Source organism: Carlito syrichta, unplaced genomic scaffold, assembly GCF_000164805.1.
Source record: "Carlito syrichta isolate Samal-C Ts95f unplaced genomic scaffold, Tarsius_syrichta-2.0.1 Scaffold301834, whole genome shotgun sequence".
NCBI lineage: Eukaryota > Metazoa > Chordata > Mammalia > Primates > Tarsiidae > Carlito > Carlito syrichta.
Genome location: NW_007245930.1, coordinates 1763 through 11768, shown reverse-complemented (window position 1 = coordinate 11768; position 10006 = coordinate 1763). Strand labels below are relative to the sequence as shown.

Here is a 10006-nt window from a genome sequence, read left to right as displayed (position 1 = left end):
GAGGCAGCAGTGGCCGGGAGCGGCCACTGCACTCCAGTCTGGGCGACAGAGTGAGACTCCAACTCAAAAAAAAAGAAAGATCTTAAATAAACAACTTAACTTTACACCTCAAAGAATTAGAAAAAAAACAACTAACTAAGCCAAAAGTTAGCAGCATAAAGGAATAATAAGAATTAGAACAATCAAAAAAGAAAAGAAAAATGTACAAAAAATCAACATAACAGTTTTTAAAAGATAAAAATGACTAATTTTTAGACTAAGAGAAAAAGAAAGAAGACTCAAATAAATAAAATCAGAACTGAAAGAAGAAACATTACAATCGATGCCTTGAAAATAAAAAGGATTATGAGGAACTACTATGAATAATTATAGGCCAACATGCTAGATAACCCAGAATAAATGAATAAATTTATAGGTACAATGTACCAAAAAATGAGCCCAAAAGGAATACAAAGCCTGAGCAGACCAGTAACAGATAGGGAGACTAGATTAGTAATTCAAATGCAACCAACAAACATACCTCAAAATAGTAAGTGCCATCTATAATAAACCTACAGCTAACATAATGCTAAATGGAAAAAAACTGGAAACATTTCCCATGAAAACTGGAATAAGACAAGCCTGCCCTCTCTCACCCCTCTTGCTCAATATTGTGCTGGAAGTCATAGCTAGGAAAATTAGACAAAAGAAGGAAATCAGGGTATCCAAATAGGAAACAAGGAAGTCAAGTTATCCCTCTTTGCTTATGATATGATCCTATACCTTGAAAATCCAAGAGAATCTGTCAAAACCTGCTTGCACTGATAAAGGACTTTGGCAAAGTCTCAGGATACAAAATAAATGTACAAAAGACAGTTGCATTCCTATACACCAACAACAAGCAGGCAGAGACTCAAATAAAAAGCACAATTCCACTCACAATAGCCACAAAAAATATAAAATACCTCAGTGTCTTCCTAACCAGAGAAGTGAAAGACCTTTACAATGAGAACTACAAAACACAGCTCAAAGAAATCCAAGAAGACACAAACAAATGGAAAAATATACCATGCTCATGGATAGGAAGAATCAACATGTTAAGATGTCCATCCTACCAAAAACAATCTACGGATTCAAAGCAATATCCGTTAAGTTACCAACATCATTCTTCTCAGAGCTGGAAATAACAATACAGAAATTCATATGGAAACATAAATGACCACAAATAGCCAAAAAAAAAAATCCTTAGCAAAAGAAACAAAGCACTTCTAGACTTCAAACTTGACTATAAGGCTACAGTAATCTAAACAGTCTGGTATTGGTATGAGAACAGGCATATAGAAATTCAAATGGAAACATAAATGACCACGAATAGCAAAAAAAATCCTTAGCAAAAGAAACAAAGCACTTCCAGACTTCAAACTTGACTATAAGGCTACAGTAATTTAAACAGTCTGGTATTAGTACGAGAACAGGCATATAGACCAATGGAACAGAATAGAGATTCCAGAAGCAAAGTCTCAATTTCTCAACCAACTCATCTTTGACAAAGCCTCCAAGAGCAACCACTGGAGAGAGAATAACCTATTCAGTAAAGGGTGCTGGGAAAACTGGCTTGGCTGATCACATGCAGAAGATTGAAACAGTACCCCTACCAAACACCATACACAAAAATTAACTCTAAGTGGTTCAAAGACCTAAATGTTAAACCTCAAATTATTATGTGTCAATATATGTGTGAGAATTTGATCTGAATTTTTTTTATTTTATTTTTTTTGGTCATTCTGTTTTTCTTCTTTATTCTCTTTGTGCTAGGCATGTGTGTGTTTAGTTTTCTTGGGGTTTTTTTATAGTTGCTGTTTGCTTTATTACACTTCATTGTTATTCCAGTTTGTTTTGGGGTGTGTGTGTATGTCCGTGTGTGTGTGTGTGTGTGTGTGTGTGTGTGTGTGTGTGTGTGTGTGTTCAATTGTTTTTTGCATTGGTTCCTGCTTTGTATCATCATATAGAATGGTGATGGGGAGTTGGTCTCAGGGAACACATACCACAACAAGTGAACATTGTAATTTGCAAGTAGTTTCTGAATCCTAGCTCCTCATCCCCTACTTTATTCAAATTTCAAAAGCTACAAGAGACAGCAAAGCTGTCTATCCACTATATTATTTCAAAATAGAACAAATCCAAAACCCAGATCAGGGAAGCATAGAGGATTGAGCAAACATCAGAAGGGAAATCCTCTCCCACTGACATTGAATAACAGAACTAAAAAGAAAAACAAGAGATCTGTCACAAATGAGGAAAAACCAAAGGAAGACCACAGGCAATTGCAAGTAAACCAAAGACAAAACTCCTGAAAAATCAGACCTTGGTGCACAAATAATAGAAATCATCAATGACTGGCCCCAGAATATAACAGGGATTAGGGAATGCAGGGAAAGAGTGAATAAGACTCAAGAAAGACAAGATGTAACACTGAAAGAACTTGTAACCGAGATTTTGGCAATAAAAAAATTTCATCCAGGAAATAAATAACAAGATGACAAGTCATGGAAAGCAGAATCAATCTAGATGAAAAAAGAATCTCAGAACCTGAAGACCAGTACATGGAATTAACCCAATCTGTAAAACACACAGAAAGAAGATTCAGAAAGAAAGAACAAACCCTACAAGAGATGTGTGATTATATCAAGAGGCTGAATTTATACCTGATTGGTATTCCAGAAGAAGAAAGGGAAATGGAAAACAACTTGAACAAAGTATTCCAGGAGGTAATCCAAGAAAGCATTCCCCATCTCACCAGAAATGTGACCAGCCAAGCACAAGAGATATAGAGAACCCCCACAAAACATCAAATGAGAAGACCAACCCCTAGACACATAGTAATTCACTTACACAAAAGAAAAAATCCTAAAGGCAGCAAGAAAGAAAGGTCAGACTACCTACTGGGGGATATCAATCAAAATAGCAGCAGAACTATCAGCAGAAACACTACAAGCATGAAGGGAATGGAGTTCTATATTCAAAGTTCTCAAAGATAAACAAGTTCAACCAAGAATTTCCTATCCAGCCAAACTCAGTTTCATCAGTGATAGAGAATTAAAATCCTTCCCAGATTTCCAATCCCTAAGAGATTATGCAGCTTCCAGACCAGCTCTACAGGAGGTACTTAAAAAGGTATTAAGCACCAAAGAAAGAAAAAAGGAATGACCACACACAACCAAAAGAACACCAGAGCACAGAATCAACAGAGAATACAACACAACAAGAAACTTGAAAACACACACATGCTTCAACCCCAAAGCCAAAAGAAAACAAGCAAAGAAAAAATTTTATAAGAACCTCATGACAGTGATAAACAATCACATTAATAATCAGTCTGAACATGAATGGACTAAATGCACTACTTAAAAAGACACAGAATGACAAATTGGATAAGAAACCATGACCCAATTATTTGCTGCATCCAGGACACTCATCTCACCATAAGGGACACACACAGACTCAAAGTTAAAGGATGGAAAAGGAGTTTCCAGGCAAATGGATCACAAAAAGAAGGCAGAAGTTGTGATCTTAATATCAGAGAAAACAACCTTTAAACTATCAAAAATTTAAAAAGATGCAACAAGACACTACATAATGATAAAAGGTTCAATCCATCTACAAGAAATATCCATCCTAAGCATATATGCACCCAACACAGGAGAACCAGGTTTTATAAAACAACTACTACATAAACTAAAAAAAGAGATTTACTCTAACACTATTATAAAAGGAGGCTTGAATACTCCACAAACAGTCCTAGATAGATCATGGAGGCAAAAAATCAACAAGGACCTAAACTTGACACATGACCAAATGAACTTAATAGATACCTACAGATTTTTCCACCCAACCACAAAATGTACATTCTACTCATCACCACATGGAATATCCTCCAAGATCGGTCACATCCTTGACCATAAATCAAGCATAAACAAATTCCACAAGGTTGAAATCTTGCCATGCACATTCTCAGACCACAGTGGAATAAAAATAAATATCAACAATAACAAAATTTTCCCAAAGCCCACAAAGACATGGTCATTAAACAGCATGATGCTAAACAACTACTGGGTCAAACTGAAAGCAAAGTAGAAACTAAAAGATTCCTGAAAACAAATGAAAATGAAGAAACATCTTACCAAAACCTCTGGGATGCCATGAAATCTGTTCTAAGAGGGGAATTTATGTGTCTACGAGCACACATCAAAAAAATGGAAAGATCGTAAGTGGAGAGCCTAACAAATCACCTAAGAGAGCTGGAAAGAGAAGACCACCAAAACCCCAACTTTAGCAGAAGAACCCAAATCACAAAAATAAAAGCCCAAATATGGGACATAGAAGACAAAAATATAGAAAACATTATCAAAACAAAAAGTTTCTTTGAAAGAATTAACAAGATTGATGACCCCTAGCCTGAATGACCAAGAAAAAGAGAAAAAGTTCAAATAAACACAGTCAGAAAACAAAAGATCGAATCACAACTGACCCCGAAGAACAAAAGATTATCAAAGATTACCATGTACACCTATATGGAAACAAGCTTGATAACCTAAATGAAATGGAGGACTTTCTGACATCACACAACCTCACTAGGTTGACACAAGAAGACATTGAGACACTAAATAGACCAATAACAACCCAGGAAATTGACTCTGTCATACGAAAAGTACCTACCAAAAAAAAGCCCTGGACTGGATGACTTTCTAGCAGAATTCTACAAAACATACAAGGAGGAGCTGATACCAATCCTGTTGAAAGAATTCCACGTAATTGAGAAAGATGGAATTCTCCCCAAATCATTTTATGAAGCTAACATCACACTGACATCCAAACCAGGTCAAGATCCAACAAAAAAAGAGAACTACAGGCCAGTATCCCTTATGAACATAAATCAAAAATCCGCAATAAGATTCTAGAAAATTGTATTCAAAAATACATCTCAAAAATCATCCATCATGACCAAGTAGGCTTCATCCCCAGGATGCAGAGCTGGTTCAACATTTGCAAGATGATAAATGTAATTAAATGCATCAACAGATGTAAAAACAGGAAACACATGATTATCTCATTAGATGCAGAAAAAGCATTTGATAAAATCCAGCATTCCTTCTTGATAAAAACCCTCAAACACCTAGGTATAGAAGGAACATACCTCAAAACATTAAGTGCCACTTACAATAAATCCACTGCTAATATATTGCTAAATGGACAGAAACTGGAAATATTTCTCCTGAAAACCACAATGAGATACCACCTAACCCCAGTAAGAATGACCATCAGTAATAAAACAAACAACAGATGCTGGTGAGGATGCAGAGAAAAAGGAATGCTTGTACGCTGCTGGTGGGAATGAAAACTAGTGCAGCCTCTTTGGAAGACAGTGTGGCAATTAATGAAAGACCTAGAAATTGATATGTCCCAGCAATTCCCTTATTGGGACTATACCTGGAGGAACTCAAATCATCCTACAAAAAAGATACCTGCACACATATGTTTGTTGCAGCTCTATTCACAATAGCAAAGACATGGAACCAACCATCCTGCCCATTGAAGCCAGACTGGATTAAAAAAAAAGTGGTACATATACACTATGGAATATTATGCAACCATAAAGAAGGACTAACATATGGACTTCACAGCAACTTGGATAGGTTAGAGTTGATCATACTCAGTGATGTATCACAGAAACAAAGAACAGAGTACCATATGTTCTCACTCATAAAACAACCTTGAACAATTATCATAATACTATTAAAAAAGGGATTGGCAGTAGTGGGAAACTGCCAGAGGAGTGGGGTGGGAGGAGGGATTGGCAATTGAGGGAAACTGCTAGAGGAGGGAGGGGCACACCTCATCAACAAGGGTAACTGCATAATCAACCTTTGTATATCTAACCCTGAATTGTACCCCACATCTATAAAATAAAATAAAATGCAAACAACAAGCAAAAGCTGAGGATCAAATGGTTTTCACAGGTGAATTCCTTCAAACATTGAAAAAGAATTAATGCCAATCCCTCTTCAAGTCTTTCAAAAAATAGAAGAGAGAACATTTCCAAAGTCATCCTATGAGATCAGCATCACCCTGAAACTAAAAGTAGACAGAGACAAAAAATATTTCTAATGAACATAGATGAAAAATCTTCTATGAAATACTAGAAAACTAAATTCAACAGCACATTAAAAGGAGCGTGCACCATGACTAAGTGGAATTTATCCCTAGGATGCAAAGATGTGTCAACATATGCAAATAAGTTAATGTGATACAGCACATTAGCAAAATAAGAGAAAAAATTATCATCTCAATAGATGCCGAAAAAGCACTTGACAAAGTTCAACATCTAATCATGACTAAAATGTTCAACAAAATAGGTATATAAGGAATATATCTCAACATAATAAAGGTCATATATGAAAACCACCAAGTTATCATAATCAAATGACTGAAAGCTTTCTCCAAGATTTGGCACAAAGCAAGGATACTTGCTCTTATCTCTTCTTTTCAACACAATACTGAAAGTCCTGGCCAGAGCAATTAGACAAGGAAAAAAGACACCAAATTGGAAAGAAAGTAGTGAATTATCTCTATTTGCAGATGACAGTCACATACATAGACTGGCATAAAAACAAGCATATAGAACAATGGAACAAAATAGAAAGTCCAGAAATAAATTAACAAGTGTATGATCAATTGATCTTCAATAAAGAACAAACAATGGAAAAGGATAATGTCTTCAATAAATGATGCTGTGAAAATTGGATATCCACATGCAGAAAAATAAAATTGGACCCTTATCTCATACCATATGCAAAAATCAACTCAAAATGAACTAAAAAATTAAATGTAAGATCTGAATCTACAAAACTGCTAGAAGAAAACAGTTTCTTGACATTGAACTGGGTAATTATTTTTTAACCCCAAAAGCACACACAACAAAAGCAAAAATAGACAAGTGAGATCACATCAAACTAAAAGGTTTCTGTACAGCAAAGGAAATTATCAGCAATGTGAAAAGACAACCTACAGAATAGGAGAAAATATTCATAAACCATATATCTGATAAAGGGTTAATATCCAAAATACTTTACAACTCAACTAAAAAAATTTTAAATGGACAAAGGATTTGAATAGATATTTCTCAAAAGAAGACATACAGTGGCCAAAAGGTACATGAAAAGATGCTCAACTTCACTAAGGGAATGGAAATCATTAAGAGAATGAAAATCAAAACCACAGTCATCTCACAATTGTTAGAATGGCTAACAAGTTTTGGCAAGAATGTGGAGAAAAGGGGACCTTTGCATGCTATTGAAGGGAATGTAAATTGGTAGTCTTCATGAGAAACGGAATGGAGGATCCTCAAAAGATTAAGATTAAGTCCAGCAATCCCACTTGTGGTATAATTCCAAAGAAAATAAAGTCAGCATCTTGAAGAGAGCTATCTGTACTCCCATGTTCATTTCAGCATTATTCCCAGTAGCCTAGATATAGAAACAACATAAATGTCTGTCAATAAATTGATGAAAAAAGAAAATGTGTTGTAATAGAAGATAATCCAGCCTTTAAAAAGAAGGAAACCCTACCATTTGCAACAACATGGATAAACTTGAAGGATATTATACTAAATTAAGCCAGATGCAGAAAGACAAACACTGCATGATCTCATATGTGGAATCTAAAAATGTCAAAAGCACTGAAACAGAGAACAGTATGATGGTTATCAAGGGTTGGAGATAGGATACGGGGAAATGTTAGTGAAAGGGTATGAAGCTTCATTTAGGAAAGATCAATTAGTTCTGGAGGCACAACAATGTGGCTATAGTTAACAAATACCGTATTATATTTGAAATCTGCTAAGTGGTAGGTCTTCAGTGTTTTCCCCATCAGAAAAGAAAAGAAATGGTAGCTATGTGAAGGCATGAATATGTTAATTAGCTTGGTTGACTGTTTCTCACAAAGTATAAATACACCAGATCATCATCAAATTGTACAACTTAAAGATACACTTTTCCATTTTTAATTTTATCTCAACAAAATTGAAAAAAACAAAGATTCTGAGAGTAGGTTATCCTGGATTACCCAGGTGAACCCTGAATCCAGTGACAAATATCCTTATAAAACAGAAGAGGGGAAAACACACAAAAAAAATAAGATAATGTGAGATGCAGGCAGTGATGCGGCCAGAAGCCAAGGAACTCCCAGAGATGCAGGAGGTAGGGAAAGATTCTCCCCCAGAGTCTTTGGAGGGGACACGGCCTTGTTGACCAACACCTTAACTTTGAACGGCTGCCCTCCAAATCTGTGAATGAATAAATTTCCATTGTTTTACACCACCATGTTTGTGGTAATTCTTTCTCTCTTTCTTTTTGAGAAAGCAGGATTTGCTGAGAAAACAAAAAAGCTTCCTCAGTGAGAGGGGACCAGAGGGGATTGCCCTGTGATATTCCTTATGGTAGCCCTAAGAAATCAATAAGGGAACTAACCCTTTGTGCCTTAAATGAGATGAAAAGGCTGTGATGGTCACTGTGGCCCTTGTTTCTTCTTAAAGGGGAGATGTCTTCTTTTTGAAGACGCTGCCCTGTAGTGACCACAGCACTTAGCTGTAGATTAAGGTAAAGTTCCTCTAGGCCCATGCTAGCAACTAATCTTTGAAGAGACTAAATGCCCTGCAGATCACATCTGAATTTTGAGTAACATAGTTTTAGATGAGAAGGTAAAAACAATAGAAATGTCTTTGACTGGTGTCTGTCTCTTACCACGCTGATACTTCCATCTCATTTACACATGAAAGTAAGACTAGCCCAGATAAGAGAGGAAAGTCTAACTTTTCCAAGAATATAAAATGAGAAATAATTTCCTCCAATTACAGAAGCCACAATTCTACAGAGACCAGAAGCTAGCCTTTAGCAATATTCCCAGAAGGTACCAACCATTACCTTGCTAGGATCCTGATGGACCCCCAAATAGCATACTACAAGAGAGCAGTCCGTTCATGTCTCTCCATTTCAACTGTAGCAAGTAGCAAGAAAGGGGAAACTTTATCTGAGTGTGTGTGTGTGTGTGTGTGTGTGTGTGTGTGTGTTTAAGTCATATAATAACTTGCCTAGGAGCTGACCACTATGTATGCATAGATCACAGGGCTAATTTACAACTTTCTCAATAATCTTGAAAGGATCATTATATTTGCTGTATGGAATAGGGAAGTAAGCCTTCAAAATAACATGCAAATGACAAAGTACACAGGACTACAATATTGGAACCCATGCAACATGACCACAAATCCTGTATTTTTTTCTACTGTATCACACTGTACCAATGTGAACAATTCTTTTAAAAGTATAAAAACGGTAAAAAATAAAATAAAACAGGAACATCAAATTTAAAATCAGGAACCAGCTTTACTAAATCTGGATATGTCAATTATTTGTCATTTCTTAATGAATTCCTTAATATGTTAATCAAGGTATATATACTCTGAACTAATTTTCATAAAAGATATATTCTTACTACTACTATGTTGGTAACAATTTCTTTATGCTAAAAGGGAGGCATGTTTTATTCCTCATTATAAGAGATGATCATATAGAGAGAGACATATGTACAAATATATGTGTAGAGAATAGATACTCCTCTCAACATAGCTACAGAGGCAAGTAAACTGTGCCTAAGAATTTCAGTTTTGTTTGCAGCCTCCAAAGAACTGAGGCTACATGTGTAAACCATTTTTATAACATCTTGTTGAAATCAGAAAGGAGTAAGTTTTCCTATACACTAATGGCAATTGACTGAGCTATGAAATTACTGTAATCATTTTTCTGCTATCATTCATTCAAGCACAAAAAGAAAAGTATAGATACCACTTAGAAAAAAAAAGCCTTGGGAAGAGAAGCGGCAAGATGGCAACGGGGCAACCCGGTTTCTGAAGCCCTCTGCAAAGGAGATCTGCAGTGGGTCTCTGACTCTTGCCCCGGGGGGCTGGGGACCC

General features: G+C 36.0%; 1 pseudogene; it reads right to left on the bottom strand.

Moving 5' to 3' along the window:
• Positions 1-8654, bottom strand: part of LOC103257675 — a 54046-nt pseudogene extending 45392 nt beyond the window's left edge.
• Positions 8655-10006: the final 1352 nt, after the last annotated feature.